This window comes from Danio rerio, chromosome 12, assembly GCF_052040795.2.
Source record: "Danio rerio strain M-AB ecotype USA chromosome 12, GRCz13ab, whole genome shotgun sequence".
Taxonomy (NCBI): Eukaryota; Metazoa; Chordata; class Actinopteri; order Cypriniformes; family Danionidae; genus Danio; species Danio rerio.
This window is the reverse complement of record NC_141032.1, coordinates 2,337,501-2,362,222: the sequence shown is the minus strand read 5'-3', so window position 1 is coordinate 2,362,222 and position 24,722 is coordinate 2,337,501. Positions and strand designations below refer to the sequence as shown.

Genomic DNA, 24,722 nt, shown 5'->3' with positions numbered 1-24,722 from the left:
AATTTTAATTTAAGCAGCTGTTATTTTATTATTTCTTTACAAACCTCACTAGCCGAAATTCTATCCTAACATAAAGCAAATATTTTTAAAGTTTCAAAAAAAGAAATAAATAACAAATCTTGAATGCTAATTTGGTTCGTTTTCTATCAAAACAGTTGTTGGAGGGGCTGACTTATTGTATTGGTAACCTAGCAACCAATAGTAAACGAGGCAAGAATAATGGAGACAGCCGATTTGTCATGTGCCGTGTAACATTTGTTAAATCAGAGTCCATTCTGCCAATTCGTTTTCCTCTCTCCAAGTCCAAAACCACCTCAAACTTTTTTGCGAATTTGATTTTTCTAAAAAAAAAAAAAAACAATTGGCACTTCCATTAGTCCATTATTATTATTATATCATTACTAGGGTCTTTCAATAATTATAAAAATAATTACTATTCAAAGCATCACTTTTCTGTGGTAACATCATGTAATAAGACCGACGGAAAAATGAAAAGTTAAAAAAAAAAATTTATTGTAACTCTTTGGTCATTTTTAAGCGAGATGCTAATGGTCTAATCCGGTTCAATGATTTATGCTAAGCTAAGCTAAAAGTGCTCCCACCAGACCCGGAAATCGGGTGAATGGATTGCAAAATGATAAAAGCTCAACTGTTTAACGTTGGTTTAACGTTATTTTTAAAAAAATCCATTAGAATCATCTCACAAAAAAATATATATTTACTAATTAAAATGGATCTACAGTAATTTTGAAATTGCAAAAAAAAAAAAAAAAATTAAATGTATTAATCTTGAATGCTAAATTGGTGTGTTTCCATCAAAACAGTTGTTGGAGGGACTGACTGTAGTGTATTGGTAACCTAGCAACCAATAGTAAACAAGGCAAGAATAATAGAGACGGCTGATTGGTGACCTGGGTGTATTGTTCTGTACATCAGAGTTTATTCTGCAAATCCGTTTGCTTCTCTTCTAGTCCAAAACCACCTCAAACTTTTTTTGCAAATTAAAGGATTTTTAATAAAAAAATGCCACTTCCATTGCTCCATTATTATTATTCCATTGCTAAGAGCTTTCAATAATTTTCCTATTTAAAGCTTTTTTTCTGTTACATCATATGTACTAAGACCGACAAAGACAAGAGTCGCTTTTTTCCTGAAATATTAATTTAACTCTTTGATCATTTTAGAGCGAGATGCTAATGGTCTAATCCGATTCAATGATCTATGCTAAGCTAAGCTAAAACTGTTTTCACCAGACCCAGAAACCGGTTGAATGATTTCCAAAATGATAAAACTCAACTGTTTAACTTTAGGAGAGCTGTAAAATGACCTTTTTAAAAAACAAATAAATAAATAATAATAATGTTCCATTAAGTACTGCATGTATATTCATTACATTTTGAATTTGACTATTTGTTTTCCATATTCTGTTCGAAAGGTTTAAGTAATTTAGTTCATTTATTTATTTATTTATTTATTTATTTATTTATTTATTTATTTATTTATTTATTTATTTATTTATTTATTTATTTATTTATCTTTTTATCTATTTATTTATTCGTCATTAAATTATTAGTGCAACATCGACAAACACTTCAATATGCAAACTATTAAGCACAAATATAGGGGAAAGTCCATATTTAAGTATTGTTTTTTAGCAGAAATCTGCCTTTCACATCATCCGTCATCACTCCAGTGTTCATCTATAGAGCTTTTCTCTTTCATCACTCAGAAATCATCCCACAAAACCATATAATTACAGATTAAAATGGATCTGGTGTAAGCAGCTGTTATCACTGAATGGCCGAATCAGACAGTAGTTTGCCGTTTCTCAAGAGCGCTCCATGTTTACATGTGTTTGGTAAATTAGAGGTGGCATTAGCGATAAGCGTAAGCTGTGTGTCTAACACACAAAGCATAATTAAAGACTCGCTCACATGGGCTAATGTCTAGGCTTGTTTTATTTCATCTTTTTTTTCCTTCTTCATGCAACTAAATTCAGGTCACCAAACACAAACTTCCAGCAACAAGCACAAACAGGTGAAGGGAAAGTTTTGTGGAAGGAGGAACGTCCATGTATAAAAGCGCTGGAAAAAATCAGCGGCGTGTTTTGAAAGTCATTTATGGGAATCCCCCAAATTGCTCCTAATAGCTGTGTCTGCAGTGAAGCTGTCATGCTCTGGCTTCATATCTGAGTCCTGGAGAACCGGCCGCGGCCTGCCTGACAAATCACTGTCAATTGAATGCCCCGTACAGTTATTAGAAAAGGGCCTTATATCACTTCACACCTTGGTTATGAAAAATTTAACTAAATTGAGTTAAAGAAACTATATATATATATATATATATATATATATATATATATATATATATATATATATATATATATGTATATATATATAGTTATTATTCATTTAAGCGACAATACTATATAAAAATTGTTTATTAGAACAGATTTTTAAAGAACAGGACAGGTTATTATTTGTTGCCGTTTTTAATTTATTAATTAATTTATTTATGAAATTTCATTTTTTTATTTAAATTAACTCAGTGTTAAATTTTTCATTTATTTGTTTTTTTATTTGTTTATTTATTTATGACATTTATACCCACCGGCTACTTTATTAGGTGCACTTGTCCAACTGCTCGGTAACGCAACTTTCTAATCAGCCAATCACATGGCATTTAAGCATGTAGACATGGTCAAGATGATCTGCTGCAGTTCAAAGTGAGCATCAGAATGGGGAAGAAAGGGAATTTAAGTGACTTTGAACATGGTTGTTGGTGCCAGACGGGCTGCTCTGAGTATTTCAGAAACTGCTGATCTACTGGGATTTTCATGCACAACCATCTCTAGGGTTTACAGAAAATGCTCTGACAAAGAGGAAATATCCAGTGAGCGGCAGTTCTGTGGGGACAAATGCCTTACTGATGCCAGAGGTCAGAGGAGAATGGCCAGACTGGTTCCAGCTGATAGAAAGGCAACAGTAACTCAAATAAGCACTCGATACAACCGAGCTCTGCAGAAGAGCATCTCTGAACACACAACACGTCCAACCTTGAGGCGGATGGGCTACAGCAGCAGAAGATCACACCGGGTGCCGCTCCTGTCAGCTAAGAACAGCAAACTGAGGCTACAATTCACACAGACTCACCAAAACTGGACAATAGAAGATTGGAGAAACGTTGCTGCTCTGATGAGTCTCCATTTCTGCTGACACATTCAGATGCTCGGGTCAGAATTTGGCCTCAACAACATGAAAGCATGGATCCATCCTGTCTTGTATCAACGGTTCAGGCTGGTGGTGCTGGTGTAATGGTGTGGGGGAGATTTTCTTGGAACACTTTGAGCACATGGAACACATTGCTACGTCCACCAGGATAATGTGCCATGTCATAAAGCTAAATCATCTCAGACTGGTTTCTTGAACATGACAATGAGTTCACTGTACTTAAATGGCCTCCACAGTCACCAGAACTCAATTCAATAGAGCACCTTTGGCATGTGGAGGAACAGGAGATTGGCATCATGGATGTGCAGCCGACAAATCTGCAGCAACTGTGTGATGCTATCACGTCAATATGGAGCAAAATATCTGAGGAATATTTCCAGTAGCTTGTTGAATCTACGCCATGAAGGATTAAGACAGTTCTGAAGGCAAAAAAAGACCCAACTGGTGACTAGCAAGGTGTACCTAATAAAGTGGCCGGTGAGTGTATTTATGACGTCTGTGAATTTTACTTGTAATTTTTGACCGTTTTGTAACATGAAGTTTTTTATTTATTTTATTTTTGTGTGTGTGCGTTCCTTGCATTTCTTACATAAACCCGTCAATTTTGACCTTGTGATGACTTTTTTTATTAATTATTTTGTTTTAGGAAGTATTTTGAAAACGTGCAGACTGTTTTCAATGAGAGTCAGGTTTAGGGACAGAATCTACTAGTATCTTGAGAAACATCCAGTCAAATGTTGACTTATTAAGATCAATCAATATCAAATATTGAGTTAATAAAACTATTATGTTTAGAAATGTGTTGATAAAAATCGTCTCTCTGTTTAACAGAAATTGGGGATAAAACATACAGGGGGCTAATAATACTGACTTAAACCGCAATCAAGTTGTTTCTCAACTTCTTGTCTAGTGAATCCGGGGATTAGGGAAGTGTACTGTTTAGTTACATTACCGCTCAATTTAAGTCTCATTTGTATACATTTCACAGCGCTCTGGCAAACAGGTCTATGGTTGCATACACCCATGCAACTTACCCCGATGATTCTGGCCCAAAAGTGAAGCTGGTGGTATTGAACATGAGCATGTCTCTATTTATGTTTTCCCTCTTCCTATATGTAAACACTGGCAATACGTGATATATATTTATGGATTGGGAAAGATGGAAAATGTTCTCCATGCCGTACAACAACATTTAGTGAAAACATCACGCTGACATTTTTGACCAATGGAGTGAAAGGTTGAGCTGTTCTTGTGTTGGCTCGGCATGGCAGTGGTTAATTTCATGGTCTTTTAGAGCAAAGTCTGCTGAATGTCTCTTTTGGAAATATTCTGCTCTGTGTCAGCATTCGTTGAACAGCAGTCGGAAAGTAATGTTCTGTGGTCATCTGATTGTAAATAAGAAATAAAATGAAATTAAGTTAAATAAAGATAGATAGATAGATAGATAGATAGATAGATAGATAGATAGATAGATAGATAGATAGATAGATAGATAGATAGATAGATAGATAGATAGATAGATAGATAGATAGATAGATAGATAAAATTAAATGAACAATAAATAAATGACAAATGGAAAAACATGTAATAAATGATGTGACAGTTTTTAAAAGAAATTAATGTAAATAAAATAAATAAATAAATAATGAACATTAAAATGAAATAATGAAAGAAATAACAAAAAATCATTTGACATAATAATACAAAATAATACTTACGTAATAATAAATAATAAGATAAAATTAAATAAATAATAAAATAAAATAATAAAATTACTAAAATTTTAAATAAACTAAAAGTAAAAAATACAGTATATAATACAATAAATAATCAAATAAAAATAAAATAAATAATTTGACAAAGTAATAAAAAATTATAATAAACCATAAAATAAAATAGATAATTAGAAAAATAAATAAAAAAGTAAATAATATAAATATTATAAATACTAAAAAATATAGAATAATAATAAAATAACAATACAATAAATAAAGTAAAATAAATTGTTGGCTCAGAATGACAAATTAGTTTCACGTCTTTTAGAGCAAAGACTGCTGAATATATCTTTTGGAAATATTCTGCTCTGTGTCAGCATTTCTTGAACAGCAGTCGGAAAGTAATGTTCAGTAGGCATTTGATTAAATTACAAATTATAAAAGAATAAAATGTTATAAAAATTAATTTTAAAAATGTTATAAAATGAAAAAAATAAAAATAAATAAATAAATAAATAAATAAATAAATAAATAAATAAATAAATAAATAAATAATAAATAAATAAATAAATAAATAAATAAATAAATGATCATAACGATGAAGCTGCAAAAACTGTCATAAAAACACATGTCTGGATCAAGCCTCTCCCCTAAAGAGCCATCAGTCTATAGCAATCAATGATTGGCTCTTTTAATTGAAGACTTAGGCCCAACCGCAATTCTATTTTTGGACCCCTATTTTGTACCCTTTCCCCTAATGCCAAATATTATAGATTATAGATAGCAAAATTTTTATTTAAGCATGACAGTAAAACGCGACACTGTTAGTAATGTGTAAAAACATATGATTACTTGTTGTAAAAATTCATAATGATGACAAAAAATACTAATTTGTGCATCTCCTGACTTCAGTGTGCAGCCATGCTGCTGTTGTAGATGGTGTGCTCTGGAAAATTTTGGTACCCCTTGGTTTCGAGTGTGCTCCTGAAAAATCTGTTTTGAAGGCGATCTAGCACTATTATATACATATAAAAATACGATTTTGATTTCATTCTGACTTTAAGTTCTGACTGTAAGGACTAGTACTGTAGTTTTATCATCAAGTTGTACAGATGAGGGCATCTTTTTCAGTACATGCTGAAATAAGTGAATGAAGTAAATGTGTAAGTGTGTCCTGCAGGCGTTTCTCTGCTCGCTGTTTGATAAATGAAGGCTTTCAGACGATTCGTTTTTGCTGGCGCTCCAACTTTTAATCCAGAAAAACCTCAAACCTCACGCATGCACCGTTCCTGATCTGCAGCACTTCAGGGTTATATGAAGAGCTGAATGTAAATCATTTGAAGTCAAAATCACTAGCCCTACTGTAAAATGTTTATTATTTTTGAATATATTTTCCCAATTGTTGCTTAATGGAAAAAAAAAAAAAAATATATATATATATATATATATATATATTCAAGACATTTTAAAGCATAATAGTTTTAGAATTGTAATACATTTCTATTAACTAATTTCTTTTGTCTTTGCCATGGTGACAATGCATACTGTGTTTTTTCTGCTTATTTTGCAAGATACAGGAATTTATTTAAAGTGCAATTTAAACACTTAACTAGGTTATGTTATCTGAATAAAATTTAATTAATATTATTTAATTATTTAAATTAAATGGGCATAATAAAATAAGATAAAATGGGCATAAAATAAAACAATAATGTAAAATAAAATGATGACAAAATATGAATAAAATAAAATAAAATGGGAATAAAAAAAATTATCAATAATAAAGGGTATAAAATACAATAGAGATAATATAAATTAATAAAATAATAAGACTAAATAAAATGATCAAATAAATTGGGGATAAAATAAAATAATAACAAAATAGCAATAAATTAAACAATAAAATTAAAAATAATAAAGGAAAATTGAGATAAAAATAAGGATCAAATAAAAATACTAAAACAAAATTAAATGATAAATAAAATAAAATAAATAGTAAAATTAAATTAAATTAAAATGGTAGCATAAATAACATAAACCATCATGCTGAAATTAACAACAAATAATGCAAATTATTTTGACATCAACTCTGTAATAAACTGGCTAACCATACTGCATTTTAAAGTGTTTATTTAGATGCAAACCAGCTTTAAAAAATCCACAGAGAGTCTTCAACTGCTTCATATCCACACAATTACAACAATTTCCTCCAGAAGCTGTCATGTTGGTTAAAAGAGGATGAGGAGAGGGAAAAAAAACCGCTGGTAATTGTAAATAAAGGGAGTGTTTCCAGCAGGAGGTGGATCTGTCTGCCCTGCTGTTTTCTCTCCTTTCAGACATAATTTCACTCCAAAAACCAGCCTGATGCCAGAGATCAGAGCCTGTTTTAAAAAGAAGCTGATTTTCTTCCACTGATCCCAGGTCAGTTTTACACTGATCGCTACAGTTCAGGTGTTGTAGAGTTATAGTCAGAAAACTGGCCTGAGATCAGCAGTTTAATATAAAAAATGCTGGGTTCCAAATAATTCCTTCATGTTGACTCAACAGAAATCGATTAAGCTCACTTATTTGTCTGTACAGTTTTTAAGCAGCAAATTTAAAACAATTAAGTTGTCCAAAAAAGCTTAATTGTGTTGTTTTAGTTCATTTTAAATATGTAGCTTGAACAAACAGCAAACTTTTTTGCATATTAGACATACATTTTTGGTTTTGCCAGAGTTTTTAAAAGCGTCACCAAACCAAAATAGCAAAAAACTGGAAGAATGTAACAAAATATGTCTTGTTTTAAAAAATAATATCATGAATCTGGATTATGGATTATCGGATTACCAAAATTATGTTGTTATTTTTGCTATTATTATTATTATTATTATTATTATTATTATTATTAAAACGATTATTAAAATGATGATGATGATTATTATTATTGTTGTTGTTGTTGTTGTTTTCATCATTATATATTATTGACACAATATAAGTAGTACTAGATTTTTTAATAGATTTTATGATTTCTTTTGAAAACCACATGCCATTATTTTTCAACACATTTCTAAACATAATAGTTTTAATAACTCATCTCTAATTACTGATTTATTTTATCTTTGCCATGATGACAGTAAAGAATATTTAACTAGATCTTTTTCAAGACACTTCTATACAGCTTAAAGTGACTTTTAAAGGCCTCACTAAGTTAATTAGGTTAACTAGGCAGGTCAGGGTAATTAGGCAAGTTATTGTATAACGATGGTTTGTTTCCTGACTATCAGGAAAAATTCATAGCTTTAAGGGGCTAATAATATTGGTCTTAAAATGGTGTTTAAAAAAATAAAAACTGCTTTTATTGTAGCCGAAATAAAGCAAATAAGACTTTCTCCAGAAGAAAAAATATTGTAGGAAATACTGAAAATTTCCTGAATCTGCTAAACATAATTTGGGAAATATTTAAAATAGAAAAAAAAAAATCTAAAAATAATTAATAATTCTGACTTAAACTATAACTATATATATATATATATATATATATATATATATATATATATATATATATATATATATATGTATTTATATATGTATTTATATATATTTTTTTCATATCACGTGATATTTGCCATTTTAAATTAAATTAATATTACATTTGAGTTAATAAATATGTCTAATATACATTATTAATAAGGTGCAAAGTAATTGTTTTAAGACCTAAATTAAATGATTATGCTTGCACACTCCAAATAATTATAATTAAATGTAAGTTATATACAAGTGTCAATATGTTTTCTAAGTATGCTAAAAAACAAGCCATTTTAAGTCATTGTTGGGTCAAATATGGTCAAACATAAGGGTTGGATTAAAAAGTGTCATTTTGACAGTGTCACTGGTTCAAGCCCCGACTGGGTTAGTTGATGTTTCTGTGTGGAGTTTGCATGTTCTCCTCGTGTTGGCGTGGGTTTCCTCTGGGTGTTCCGTTTTCTCTCACAGTCCAAAGATATTCCGCTGTGGCAAGCCCAGATAATAAAGGGACTAAGCCAAAAAGAAAATAAATGAATGTATTGTATTATATTATATTATATTATATTATATTATATTATATTATATTATATTATATTATATTATATTATATTATATATTATATTATATTATATTATATTATATTATATTATATTATATTATATTATATTATATTATAACATAGCCAAGTACAAAATTGTTCATACCACTAACAAATTCTGACTAAAAGTTTTTATTTATTTATAATTTATTTATTTTTTGACCTGATTTTATACATTTAAGTTGATTTACGTAGGTTCTATAATTATTACAACACGCTATTTCAACATGCTACAGTTAAGCAAGGAGGAAAAGTTCAAGTTCACAGAGAAGCTGTGAGTTGCAGGCCGTCCCACGTCTCACACCTGACCTTCCTACTTCCTGTTCCTTTCAGAGCCGCCCCCGCCCGTGACCTCTGACCTCAGGAGCTCCCGATGACCTCATTTATACCACAATACTGAGGCCCCATCAAAAAGACACTTTTGTCCCTCTCCTTTTTCCCAACGCTTCCTGAATATTGTCACAGAATTCGCTTCGTTTTGTTCCCATTCATGTTTTATACGCCTCATAAAAGTCACACTCGGAAAAGGAATAAAGAATGAAGGGAAAAAAAGGGAATGTGTTCCGATTGTGGCACAAAATGGCAGTAAATCACTGGAACTGCATGTGCAGAGAGAGGATTGTGTTTTTGGGGAGGCCTTCTTCAAATGAACGGGTGTAGAAAAAAAATGCTTACATTTTATTTGGACTGTCTATTAAAGCAGGAGCAGATGAACAAATTATAATATCAGCAATGATATTTTATAATGCATGTATTTGAGTGTGTTGTTTTTTCAGTATTTTACAGAAAACTTTATTTTAAATTGTAATAATATGTCAGAAATTTCCTAGAGATGGGTTGCGGCTGGAAGGGCAAACGCTGTGTAAAACATATGCTGGATAAGTTGGCGGTTCATTCCGCCGTGGCGGCCCGGATAAATAAAGGTACTAAGCCGAAAAGAAAATGATTATATAAATCAGCCTTAGTGAACAAAAGATACTTCTGAAAAAACTTTTTTTTTTTTTTTTTTTTTTAATTGCAAGCATTATTTTTTTGTTTGTTTGTTTGTTTGTTTGTTTGAAAAACTGCTGCTGATGGAAATGTATAATTAGTTATATATATATATATATATATATATATATATATATATATATATATATATATATATTTTTGTATTTATTTATACAACAGTTCTGTCTGGTTCTCGAATCTGATTGGCTGATAGCCGTGATATATTTAAGTAATATCAGTACCCGTACAGCCTCTTTACCCTTTGTGTATTACTCCGCCCACATACAGCCAGCAAAAAGCAGACACTACAGATCTTAAGTTTAAAGGATGCACGCTCCACTGTTTCACTGTCAGCTTATGATTTGAATCCAAGGTGGAAGAAAGTAGCTCCTCATACAAAAGGGTTTTTGAGACTCTCCATGTTTGCTTTTGTTTTTATATACACAATTATGCTGTCAAACTGTTGTATAAACGCAATATCACACTCGTAACAGTGCAATATAGCTGTATATCGGCACTGGTGCGCTACTCGTGTGATATTGCTCATATATATATATATATATATATATATATATATATATATATATATATATATATATATATATATATATATATATGTTTCAAGAGTTCACACTCAGCTGATGATTGATTCTAAAGCTTGTTTGGCATGTTGTCCCGGGAGAGAGCCCATAAGATCCTCGAGCCCGGGGCTCCCTCTTGTTTGCAAGGCGAGTGGGGAGTTTGAGCTCAGGCAGATCTGGAGAACTCCCATGCTGTAGTAGCTAATGAACAGATAGTGATTGCTTAACTTAAGATATGACTACTGATTAGGAGCATGTCTATGGTGCCGATTTGGATTAGTCAGTTAACTTAAGTTGAATGTTTTTGGACCGTGGGAGGAAACCGTGGAACCCGTTGGAAACCCATGTGAGCACGGGGAGAACTTGCTAACTCCGCACAGAAATGTTGACTGTCTTGGTAAAGACTACAACCAGTGCCGTTCTTGCTGTAAGGCAACAGTGCTAACCACTGGGCCACCATGCCACCCATCTTGAAAAGGAGGAGGAGGGGTGGAAGGGGGGATTCTTCAAAACAAAGATGGCTGTTATATGGAACTGAGGGTATTTATCGTGGCTCAGGAATCATCTGATTGGAGAATCATAAATTGGATAATGCGGGACCAGCCGTGATCAATCATAGGCACGTGATCCTTTCAAAATTAGTTTATAATAAACTTTATTTTACTGGTGATTCCTAATATGAAATGTTAATCGTAAGCTTGGCAAGCAATTTTGGAGAATTTGTTTTCCCATTCAAACAGAATGGCCGAGCACACTGCCCGACAGGTGTTTTAAAGATAACTGCCGAGTGAAATGACTTGCCTTAAACTTTGCTTTTCAGAGAAATTTCTGCGACATCCATTCCACACTGACTACTGCTGGTATGTAAATGAGGGGGCGTGGTTATGGCATGAAAAAGGCTGATTTGTGCTGCTCCTTGTGTGCTGACGCATCGGCTTATAGAGCCAGACAATAGTTGTGTAAGCATCAGTTCTAAGCGTCAGATTACAGGTTAGACTCGAACCATCAGGCCTGCAGCCAAAGGCAGAGGTGCGACGTAATGAAACCTCGCTGATACACATAATTGCTAACAGCAGCAAAAACCGCAGAGCCGCCGAACATTTTTAATGAAAACAAATGGGAAGTTTGATTCCGAAAGCAGTGCCGAGGAGGAGAAGAGAAAAATGTGTGCTTTTCCCCCTCCAAGCCCATTTGCTGCTAATTAGAAAACATGTCAGTGATTTGAAGTGGTGTAAACACGAGGCCATCTGACTTTCATTACAATAAAGAAATCAAATAAACCGTGAGCCAGAAGGAACAGTAGTAACTCCACGCTTCATTACAATGCAGCTCCACATCATGAAGTACTTAGCGCTTGTAATTAGCGAGCTGGACTCTTGCGCGTTCGCCACCGTAAAATATACAAACTGGGCCAATATTTCCACTTGCTGGTCTTCGTGCTGAACCAACATGTCTGAAAGGTTACAGATCAAAGATTTATATGGACAGGCTGGATGTATGGTAAAACTCTCCGTCGTCTGTGGTTGCACCTGATAACATTACTGTGACAGTGTTGAACTGGAAATCAGGCTTCATGTCCTTCCATGGGAAAGTTTTACAATTAAAACTGCTACTCAGAGCTTGAACATTTTTATTAATAAATAAATAAATTATTTATTTATTTTGTTTTGTGTGTGTGTGTGTGTGTGTGTGTGTGTGTGTGTGTGTGTGTGTGTGTGTGTGTGTGTGTGTGTGTTGTATTGTTTTGCCTTTTGCTTCATGTTTTGTTTTTTGTTTTGTTTCGTGTTTTGTTTCGTGTTTTGTTTTGTTTTTTGTTTTTTGTTTTTTTGATTTGTCTTTTGTTTAGTGTTTTCTGTTTTGTTTTGTTTTGCCTTTTGTTTCGTGTTTTGTTTTGTTTCGTGTTGTTTCATCTTTTTTGTTTTGTTTTTTTATTTAGTTTTTTGTTTTTTTACTTTGCCTTTTGTTTTGTGCTTTGTTTAGTGTTTTTGTTTGTTTTGTTTTGTTTAGCTTTTTGTTTCATGTTTTGTTTTGTTTTGTTTTGTTTTGTTTTTTGTTTTGTTTTGTTTTGTTTTGTTTTGTTTTGTTTTTTGTTTTGTTTTGTTTTGCTTTTTATTTCGTGTTTTTTTTTGTGTTTCGTGTTTTTCCCTTTGTTTTGCTTTTTGTTTTGTGTTGTTTTGTTTCATGTTTTGTTTTGCCTTTTGTTTTGAGTTTTGTTTTTTGTGTTTCATGTTTTGTTTGGTGTTTTGCTTTGCTTTGCGCTTTGCTTTTTGTTTTTGTTTTGCTTTTTGGTTTCTGCTTTGCTTTGATTTGCTTTGTGTTTATATCTATAGATATATAATATATAGAAGTTTGTTTTTATCATATGATATAAATCTGAAAAAGTAAAACAGGATTACTGCATTTAATATAATGTTTTAAATACAAAGTTATATTTAAAGTCAGATATGCGTATAAATTAAATGCACCAAGAAGCATACACTGCCTTTATTTATTTTTATTTACTTTTTTTTTTTTAATACCAAATTTGAAGCTATATGGATATATAATTTATGGAGGTTTGTTCTTGCTGAATGATATTAATCTGAAAAACAAAAACTCATTGTTTGCATTTAATAAACAGTTTTATGTTTAAAGCCAAATATACGCATGAATTAAATGCACATGTACATACGCTGCCTTTTATTTTATATTTTATTACCAAATTTGTAAATTTGTCAAATTTGTCATGTGTGTTCTCACTACATGATAAAAATCTGGAAAAGGAAAACATGGTTTGACATTTAATGAGCTTTGAACACGCAAAAAAATGTAAATTATGTTATGCATAATTTGTGGATAAAATAAGAAAAAATGAATACAAATTTATGCATAAATTACAATTACTGTTATTTAATTGTTTATTTATCTATTATGTGACAGGAGTATTGATTCTGAAAATTAATAAAAATAATAATACTAATATATTCATAAAATTTACAGTGTTTAACAATATAAAAGTTATTGTAATAGCTTTAAAAATATGATTATTTTTTATGTTTGATAACATTAATCAGTCTTGGTGAATATAAGAGTTTCTATTAAGGGTATAAAAATCAGCAACCCTAATCTTGCATATAAGAAAATAAAACAAATAGCATAAATTACAGATTGTGGTATTTCTGTATTCGAATAAAACGTTAATTAATATTGCATTGTTACTTGTAAGTTTCCTGATGCCTTGGAAGTGAACAGAGATGCTGTATCCAGAAACATCTTAGTTTTTCTGAATCTCTCAACACTCTGCTGAACTTGGCTTTTGTACATGCATTCATTCCTCCCGAAAAATAAGACTTAGCTGATGTTGAATCTAATTGCTGACGATTGTGGCCGGACTCGACTCTCTTGCTGAATGCCATTGGTTTGGCTGTGATTTCTCTTTTTAGCAAATAATGTCAAATCTTACAGCAAACACACCCAGTCATTACTACATGACTAATCTGAGTGTGCATTACATGGAGATTAAAACATATTGAGTCTTTGCTTTTACTGGCATCTGCTCTATATACGTGTCTGAAGCCAAGATGCATTTCTCAGCATTATCAATCTCTGTCTGTCTTTTTGTCCGCCACTTTAAATCGGCATGTCTTTAGTTCTGTATCAAAGTGAACTCAAAGTCACTCCAGATTATTTGTCACAGATTCTTATGCTTAAGCAGCTTTCGAAAAGATCATGTTTCAGCATGTCATTGGAAATACCTGGCAACCGGAGTGTCAGTTACACCAGATGCAGTGATGCAATGACTTTGTCAGTAAATGATTGGCTCTTTGATGATGAAGGCGGGACTTATTCTGCCATAATGCACGTTTTGCGCTTTCAGTTTAAGGCCAAGGCCACATTTTATAAATGATGTTTTCCCCACCTTCGTTAAAAAAAAAAAAGTTTGTCCTCATGAAAAATGTAAAATGCACTGTGATGCATGTGCGGAACCAACAGGGGGCGATAATGACATCTTTATGCTGGCTTTAAGCTAAAGGCATAAGTATGTGTACATTACATAAAAGTCAATGCAAACATGAGAACAGAGGTGAGAACATGAGAATTGTGCAATACACAATGTGTTTGCTGCGAACTTGCGAAATTTGCGCCAATCTCTTTTTCCGTGTTTGGTTGGAATCCAGCCGTGTTGGCCAATCAGAAAGTAAAAAACATACACAGATCAATAGTTCATCTAAACAAAAACAATGTAAGCATCATTAAAGTGTTTGTGAACTGAAAGTTGCAGCGACTTTTATTTCAGTATGTTGATGTACCTCCAACTGAAACTGAATATTGAGTAGGGGGCGGGGCTTTCTTTTTGCTCATCGTTCCCTCATAGCAAACCAACGGTTAAGGGTGTGTGGTTACGAATATTGTGCTGAAGCATCAAACTGACGTCAACAGAATGCTCAGACTTTGATTGAAGATTACCAAACCAAACTTTTTTTTAGCAAATTAGCTTACATCAATTAATAGTTCACCTAAACAATAACAACTTAAACTTTAAAGTCTGCATGAACCAGACATTGCAGAGACTTTTATATCAATATGTTGATGTACTGTCAACTGAAACAGAATATTGAGTTGGGCGCGAGGATTTCTTTTTGTGCATCGTTCCATCATAGCAAAACTTACGATGACATTGCCGTATTTACCAATAGTGTGCTGAAGCATCAACAGAATGCTCAGAGTTTGATTGAAGACTACCAAACAAACTTTTTTTCTTTAGCAAATTAACATGCACAGGATAATAGTTCACCTAAACAATATTAGCATAAACATCATTAAAGTCTGCGTGAAACGAAAGTTGCGGCGACTTTTATTCCAGTATGTTGATGTACTTCTTACTGAAACTAAATATTGAGTTGGGGGCGGGGCTTTGTACTTGCGTAGCATCCCCTCATAGCAAACTAATGGTAGGGACGTGGTTATGAATAATATGTATAATGTGCTGAAGCATCAACAGAATGATCAGACTTTGATTAAAAATTTACCAAAACAAACTTTTTTCCAGTGAATTAACCTACATCGGTTAATCGTTCCCCCAAAGAATAACAGCATAAGCATCATTTAAGTGTACATGATCTCGAAGTTGTAGAAACGTTTATTTCAGTATGTTGATGTACTTGAAACAGAATATTAAGTAGGGAGACGGGCTTCTTTTTTCCCTTATACCAGTGTGCTGAAGCATCAACAGTATGCTCAGACTTTGATTAAAGATTATGAAAACAAACTTTTTTTCAGCAAATTACCTTACACAGGTTAGTCACCTAAAGAATAACATAAACTTCATTAAAGTCTGCGTGAACTGAAAGTTGCAGCGACTTTTATTCCAGTATGTTGATGTACTTTCAGCTGAAATGGAATATTGAGCAGGGGGTGGGGCTTTCTTTTTGTGCATCGTTCCCTCATAGCAAACTAATGGCAAAGGCGACGTGGTTACAAATAGTGTGCTGAAGCATCAACAGAATGATCAGACTTTGATTAAAATATTACCAAACAAACTTGTTTTCAGCGAATTAACTTGCATCGATTAATCGTTCGCCTAAAGAATAACAACATAAACATTATTTAAGTCTGCATGATCTTGAAGTTGTAGAAACGTTCCGTATGTTGATGCTCGCTGGGCTAGAGAGCCTTGAAGTGGAGGGCAAGGGGCACTCAAAAGCCTGGACTGCAAGCCCTGGGAGAGTCTCTGGCCCCAGGGGCAGCTTGCTTCTAAAATAAAATGAAATATTAAGTAGAAGGCGGGGCTTTCTTTTTGCGCATCATTCTCTCATAGCAAACTAACAGTAAAAGGGGCGTGGTTATGAATAGTATGCTGAAGCATCAAACAGAATGATCAGTCTTTATTGATGATTACAGAACAAACTTTTCCCCAGCGAATTAACTTGCAAAGATTAATAATAAAATTATTAAAGATAACACCGTTGATCTATTTAGGCGGAAGTAACGAAATGCAAGCTTTTATATTTTCTAAATGTGAATTTTGTTACTGTTTTGGTGCGTACTAGCTTATAGATATCCTTAAATCTAACATCTAAATGTTGTTTATTTTAATTCCACTGGACCTTCTAGATTTCTAATCTCCAATGCACAGTCCCGTATATATGTGGATGTGCATGCACACGGATCCGTTCCTCCCCCAGTGTGTGTGATTTAGTGTGTGCTGTCAGAGTAAAGTGAAGGTGTCAGTCTAGAGCTGTCAGAATCCAGTCACTCACAGGCCTTAAATTCAACAAAACCCCCCATTAGAAAAATACCAGCAGTGAAGGGGCTCATTCTGAAGCCAAAGCCTCCGTTTCTCCACCTTCACCCCAACAAATTGCCATGGTTAAGGGCTTATGGGGCTTTATGTGCGCTGTTCTCGAACCCGGGTCAGCCGTATTGCTTGCAGGCCCGTCGTTTCTCTGTCTCGGTGTCCTGTAACGCAGAGTCGGGGTGGGACTGAAGTCCAGAGAGCCGCAGTCAGGAATGATCAGCCTCAAAATGAGTCCAAATACTGGTTAGGGGGTCCCGAAAACATGAAATGTGGCTGAAATGGCTGGTAATGGGGCTCAAATATGCATGTACTGTATGTAATACTGCATGGGAGAAATGTTAAAGGCATTCTGGGTCGATCTCATGAGGTCAGTTTAATCAGGATCACATTTAAGGAGTGTTTTTGTGCAATTGTGCTTGATTTAATGTTTGATTGCATATATTTTAACCAATTGGATTCAATGATGTGCTATAGAAGGTTCTGTACTATATCGACATGCTTTCTGCTGGAAGTGTGTCAGAAAGCTGATGCAAGACCTATGTTTATAAAGAGACATTTTTCCATTCCTTTAGCTTAAACTGTGACGAATGAATGAATGAATGAATGAATGAATGAATTTCAAAATATAATGATATGCAAATGACAGTATAATATTTTCACTGATTATTTTTCACAATTATTATTTTGTTTTGTATATTTTGAATATATATTTATGATTGCCCACTTCTGCTGGGCCATGCATTGTTTAAAAAAAAAGTATGTAACAATAAACAATACATAAAAAAAGAAAGAAAAATCTGTGAAAATAAGTAAATAAATAGGCAAAAAAAGAAAATAAAAAAGCAAATAAATAAATAAATAAATAAATAATTTAAAAAGAAAATAACCAAATAAAAACCCAATAAATAAATAAATAATGTGAATAAATAAATAAACAAATAAACAGCAAACAAATAAATAAACAAATAAAAGCAAATAAATTAATCAATAAAGGAAAAGCAACTAAACAAATTTAAAAAGAATAAATAAATAAATAAATAAATAAATAAATAAATAAATAAATAAATAAATAAAATGCTAACCAATAAATGAAATTCAAATAAATAAATAAATAGCAAAAAAATTTAATTTAACTACATGAAAAGCAAATAAATGAATAAAAAGCAAATAAATAAATAAAATACAAACAATTAAATAAATAAAAAGTAGATAAATAAAAACCAAATAAGTAAATATAAGAAAAGTAGCTAAATAAATAAAAAAAAATTATAAAATGCAAATGAATAAATAAATAAATAATGCAAAAAATGAACAAATAAACAGCAAATGAATAAATCAATAAAATGCAAATCTATAAATGGAATAAATATTAAAATTAAAATTTAATTCAAATAAATAAAAAGCAAATAAATAAAATGCAAATAATTAATTAATTAAAAGCAATTAAATAAATAAATAAATAAATTGCAAAATAAATAAATAAAAATGCAAATAAATACATATCAAATGAAAAATAAATAATGCAAATAAATACGTAAATAAAAACAAATAAATAAATAAATAAATAAAATGCAAATAAATAAATAAATAAATGAAATTTAATAATTTTTGATGTTTATGTAATGTTTTGAAATACTTTATTTTGCATCTATTTTCTGTATCGTGATTTATTTTATGATTTATTAAATAATGTATGGTACTAAATTAGGCTTTCCAAACAAGTTTCCACTAATCGCAATTTAACAAATATTTCAACCATGAACATTTGACTAGATACTAACTTGCTAGTTGCTGATCTTAGTAGACAGTTTATCTGTAGCCCTCATAAAGTGTCAGGTGCCCAAAATCCCTTTACAACCAGCAAACCCTCAGAGCGATCAGACGATGAGCAGTCGGATTAGTCTAGTTGAGAGTGATTTATGGCATATTCATACTGTATGTTTTGAAGGGAGTGTCAGAAATCCCCGTCTCGTACACCTGAGCTGTCGTGTGTGGTTAGTGTGATGAAAATAGATTGAGTTGAGCAGAAGACTGGATTATTGTGGTGTGTTTCTATCATCTGATCTCTGCACACGTCACAGCAGCTCAAAACCTCCTGAACCTGCAGTCAAAACACCCATCACACTCCATCTGGAGGAGCAGAGCTGAAGCTGGACTGACAGATCTGTGTGTGTGTGTGTGTGTGTGTGTGTGTGTGTGTGTGTGTGTGTGTGTGTGTGCGCGCAATAGTGTGCAAGTCTGCGTGTGAGACTGTGTGCGTGTGTGTTCCTGTTTGAGAGTATGCATGCATGCGAGTGTATCCATGTGTGCGAGTTTGCTTGTGAGTGAGTGTGTGTGCATGCATGCAAGAGTGCATGTGTGTGTGGGTGCTTGCATGTTTGTGCTTGTGAGTGTGAAAGTCTGTTTGTGCACTTGCGAGTGTGCGTGCCTGCATGTGAGTGTGTGCATGCGTGAGTGCGTGTGTGTGCCTGTCTTCGAGTATCCTTGCATGTGAGTATGTGTGTGTGGACGTGAGCGGCATCCAAGTGTGAGTGCATGCTTGTGAGTGTGCCTATATGTGCATTTATCTGTGTGTGTGTGTGTGCCCATGTGAGAGCAATTGGAAGTGTGTGTGCATGCTTGTTAGTTTACTTGTGCACGAGTGTGCGTGCGTGTAAGAATACATGTGTGTGTGTGTGCATTTGTGTGTGTGTGTGAGTGCAAGCATGGGTGCATGCGTGCGATTGTGTGCACCTGCAAGTGTGTGTGTGTGTGTGTGTATGCACACGTGTGCATGTGTACGGCCTTGCAAATGTGCATGCATGTGAGTGCGCACTTGCGCTTGTGTGTGTGTGTGTGTGTGTGTGTGCACAAGTGTGCATGCATGTGTGAGTGCGCTTGCAAGAGTGAGTGTGCATGCGTGCGAGAGTACTTGCACACGTGCAAGTGTGTGTGCAAAGGTGTATGGCTGTTCTTGTGTGTGTGTGTGTGTGTGTGTGTGTGTGTGCGTGCATGTGTGCACATGCATGTTTGTGTGTGTGCGCGAGTGCATGCATACGTGTGTGTCTGCGAGTGTGTGTGTGTGTGTGTGTGTGTGTGTGTGCACGATTGCGAGTATGCACGTGTGCCTGCATGTGAGTGTGTGTGCTTGCATGTGTGTGTTTGCGTGTGTTTGTGTGTGCATGAATGTGCATGCATGTGTGAGTGCGCTTGAGAGAGTGAGTGTGCATGCGTGCGAGAGAACATGCACACGTGCAAGTGTGTGTGCAAAGGTGTATGGGTGTCCTTGTGTGTGTGTGTGTGTGTGTGTGTGTGCGTGCATGTGTGCACATGCATGTGTGTGTGTGTGCGCGAGTGCATGCATACGTGTGTGTCTGCGAGTGTGTTTGCACGATTGCGAGTATGCATGTGTGCCTGCATTGAGTGTGTGTGCTTGCATGTGTGTGTTTGCGTGTGCACGAATGTGCATGCATGTGTGAGTGTGCTTGCGAGAGTGAGTGTGCATGCGTGCGAGAGTACATGCACACGTGCAAGTGTGTGTGCAAAGGTGTATGGGTGTTCTTGTGTGTGTGTGTGCGCGAGTGCATGCATACGTGTGAGTCTGCGAGTGTGTGTGCATGGACGATTGCGAGTATCCATGTGTGCCTGCGTGTGCGTGTGTGTGTGTGTGCGTGCGCTTGCTTGCATGTGTGTGTGTGTGTGTGTGAGTGTGCGTAAATGTGCGTGTGTGTAACTTGTTCTGGTATTCATCACATTGAGATGTCCAAATGTCCCCACAAGTATATTAATACCAGTAAATGTAGACGTTGCTTGGTCCCCACGAGGGAAGCAGCTCATGCATCACACATAATTGTGTATCTTGAAGATACATACACATTTGCCAGCAGCAGAACAACTCAAGAATGCCAGTGTAAGTGAGGATTAGAAAGACAGAAGTATTACAGAATGTCTCCACACACTCGCTCTCTCCAGAAAGCCGTATGCCCTCTGTCAAATCACCGCGAAATATGACTGATTGCCTTCATTTGGTCCATTTGGGGATTTGGCGCGCTGCTCTAAATTGTGTATTCTTTCCATGGCGCCAAACTAACCACCCTACCTTTAATTAATTTCCTTATATTTATACTGCAGAGACTCTCATACACACACACTGCTCCTGTACTCAGACTGGCGTTTCACTTCATCAAAAATGGCCTCATTTGGAGCGTGTCGTTTTGTCACAGAGTCACAACACGAGCAGAATGTGAACTTCTGTTGTCCGCATCTGATTTACAGGCTGAAATTACACTCATCAAGAGCTATTGGAGGGTAATGTTGGTGAAAGAACGACAGATTAATATGTAGAAATGCTGCTGTAATTCCTGATTTGGTTGCACGAGGGCTTGTCACAATCAGACGAGTGTTGAAAAAATAAAGGCCGGGGATATGAAGGGCTCACATTTCTGAATAAATGGAGCATGGTAAAAGCACTTCTGGTGGCTTTCGCAGACTCTTGGAACTCTCAAATGGCAGATAGCTAATCGCCGATGGCAAATATAAATCTTTCCATCTCATGCGTGTTATTGCGCGTCAAATATATGCATGTGCTATAAAATAAATAAACATGGGGAATGAAAAAGGACTTCAAAAATTCACTTAATAAAATGCAATTCAATTTTCACTTTATGAAGACATAACAGTTAGATGTTGAATATCTATATTTATTTAAAATATATTATGTTGCTTTGTTGTTTTATATTTAAATATAAACATTTTATTAACCACATAATATATCATATTTAAAAAATAGTTATGTATTTATTTATTTAAAAATATCACTACTTTATTAAAACAATAATAATAATAATAATAATAATAACTTAACATATAACTACTTTATTGAAACATAAACATTATTATTATGTATATTATGTTTTAATAATATAAATATGTTTTAAATAAATTGACGCTATTTTGAAATAAATAAACAATAACAACAATTATGTTAAACATGATACAGTATATTTTAAAAAATTGTAGTTATCATGTACTTATTTATTTTAAACTATCACTCTTTTATTAACACATAATAATAATAATAAAAAAATAAAATAATAATAATAATAATACCAATAATTTTAAAATATAACTACTTTCTTGAAACAAATATTATGTATTTTATGATTTAGTAATATAAATATATTATATTATAATATTATTATAATATTATAATATTATTATTTTATTTGTTTTAAATAAAATTCTAATATTGTTAAATAGATAACTACACTTTTATTAAACACATAATATAGTATTTTTTAATGCAGTTTTGTATTTCTTTATTTGAATATATAACTACTTTATTAAAATATAATAATAAGAAGAAGAATTTTAAATACAACTACTTAATTAAAACCTAAATATTATTATTATTTATGTATATTATGTTTTAGTAAATATATTATTATTTCTGTTTTTTTAATTTTATTAAATTTCTGTTTCATTGCATATTTGATTGTGTGCATGCATGTGTGAATATGCATGAATGTGTGTGTGTGTAAGAGTGCACACGTGTCTGAACGTGTGTTTGTGTCTGTGTTTGCCTGTAACCTCAAGTGTGTGTCTGTCTGCGCGCAAATGTGTGCATGCATGTGTTTGTAGTATGCATAGAGAGTGTAAGAGCATATGTATGTATGTATGTATGTATGTATGCATGCATGTAAGTGTGCATCCGTGTGTGTGTGTGTGTGTGTGTGTGTGTGTGTTTGATTGATGGTAGACGGGCTCTTTCTGGCCAGCAGACGCAGGGGATAGTCTGATCCAGGAGCAGTCGTGTGCAGTGTTATTCCAGCATGTCGGCCTGAAACAGCAGTGTGGCAGCTCATTTATTACAGCCAATGCTCCTCAAAATGTATGTGTGTGCCAGTGCGTGCGTGTGTGTGTGTGTGGTATAATGACATGACCCTATAGATGCAAACTCTTTTGGTGTATTTATGAGGAGATGCCTTGTGTCTCATCAGCAGGGCCGCCATTGGAGGGGCATGGAGTTAGGAGGATTCCAAGGGCCCTTGCACTTACTAATAATGCACCTCCCCACCACCCCTCATTCCTTCATTTTCTTTTGGCTCAGTCCCTTTATTCATCAGAGGTTGCCAAAGTGAAATGAACTGCCAACATATCCAGCATATGTTTTACACAGCGCATGCCCTTCCAGCTGCAACCCAGCACTGGGAAACAACCATACACCCTTATTCCCACACACACTTATACACTATGGCCAATTTAGTTCATCAATTCCCCTATAGCGCATGCGTTTGGACTGTGGGGGAAACCGGAGCACCCGGAGGAAACCCACACCAACACGGGGAGAACATGCAAACTCCACACAGAAACACCAACTGACCCAGCCGGGACTCGAACCAGTGACCTTCTTACTCTAAGGCCACAGTGCTAACCCCTGAGCCACCATGCTGCCTACACGCGTGTCTTTCAGTGTGTGCGTGTGCGCGTGCGCATGTGTGTGATCATGTGTTGTGCACCAGACTTCATCTCCATTGTGTGACTAATCTGAATTCAGCTGTAGATCTTACTTGTGTGTGTGTGTGTGTGTGTGTGTGTGTGTGTGTGTGTGTGTGTGTGTGTGTGTGTGTGTGTGTGTGTGTGTGTGTGTGTGTGTGTGTGTGTGTGTGTGTGTGTGTGTGTGTGTGTGTGTGTGTGTGTGTGTGTGTGTGTGTGTGTGTGTGTGTGTGTGTGTGTGTGTGTGTGTGTGTGTGTGTGTGTGTGTGTGTGTGTGTGTGTGTGTGTGTGTGTGTGTGTGTGTGTGTGTGTGTGTGTGTGTGTGTGTGTGTGTGTGTGTGTGTGTGTGTGTGTGAAGTTGTCAGACACACAGATCAGCTCTCGGTTCTCTCTGTGCTGTACTTCTGCTGCCCGACCAGCACAGATGGAACTGACATTATCTGCTTTTGTGTGTGTGTGTGTGTGTGCGTGCGTGCGCGCGTGCGTGTGTGTGTGTCTGATTTCTCCCAGCAGTGTTAATGTCTTTCTGACATCAAGAGCTGATGCTTCATTTAAATACAGGGAACATTTGAGTAGTCCTGCTGATTTTTCACATTCATCTGAAGTTCGAGTGAATTTAAACACTTTCAGATGATGTACTTATGGCTTTGTTTGCGTATATGACATGTGGTTTGATTTCTTATTCAATTTATCTTTTTTTTTCTTTTTATCTAAATATTAATAAATATACCAGAACTATCAGAGTTCATCCAAAATTTTATTTGAAAAACGGTTTATACAGAGCTCTGCATATATAAGTACACCCCTCACAAATCCCCCTTTTAAATTCATATTGTATTTGTGCATACATAAGATTAATCACCACTGAAGCCAAATCTGGAGCTAATCTGACAAAATAACTTACGATAACGGTCCAAATGTATATGTTATAGAAGAATATTAAATACAAATTTAACAAAGAGGAAAAATCAAGAGAAGCAAAAAATGGAAAAATTGAGGTGAAATGTTGTAGTTTGTAACTTTTTTTTTTTTGCAATATTTTGCTTGAATTTAATTCAATTTCTAAATATCTTTGGTGACTAATATATTATTTTAATAAATATATCTGTTTAATAAATCTGTTTTGTTTAAATGCACCAAAATACATTGCCTATATTCACTGAGAAATGGAGGAAAATATTCATTTTCCAAATCAAATTATGCTGATTACTGTACATACTGTAAAATTCATGTTAATTGGTGCATCGGTGCAGGATGGTTGGTTTGGCAGTTGGTTTATTGTTTGGCTGGACTGTTGGATGGGTGGTTGGTTGGACGGTTGGTTGGTTGGTAGGTTGATTGATTAGTTTA

General features: G+C 34.1%; 1 long non-coding RNA gene across 5 annotated transcripts in view; it reads left to right on the top strand.

Annotated features, from left to right (window-relative positions):
• Nucleotides 1–24,722, top strand: part of LOC147834365 (uncharacterized) — a 546,693-nt gene that overhangs the window by 496,509 nt on the left and 25,462 nt on the right. For 2 of the 5 annotated variants that reach the window (XR_015503732.1, XR_015503731.1), the window contains exon 5: nucleotides 9,384–9,920. The exons of the other annotated variants lie outside the window; for them this stretch is intronic. This is a non-coding gene — a long non-coding RNA (uncharacterized LOC147834365). Of the gene's footprint in view, nucleotides 1–9,383; nucleotides 9,921–24,722 lie in introns of those variants that run through there. 5 annotated transcript variants of the gene reach the window in all.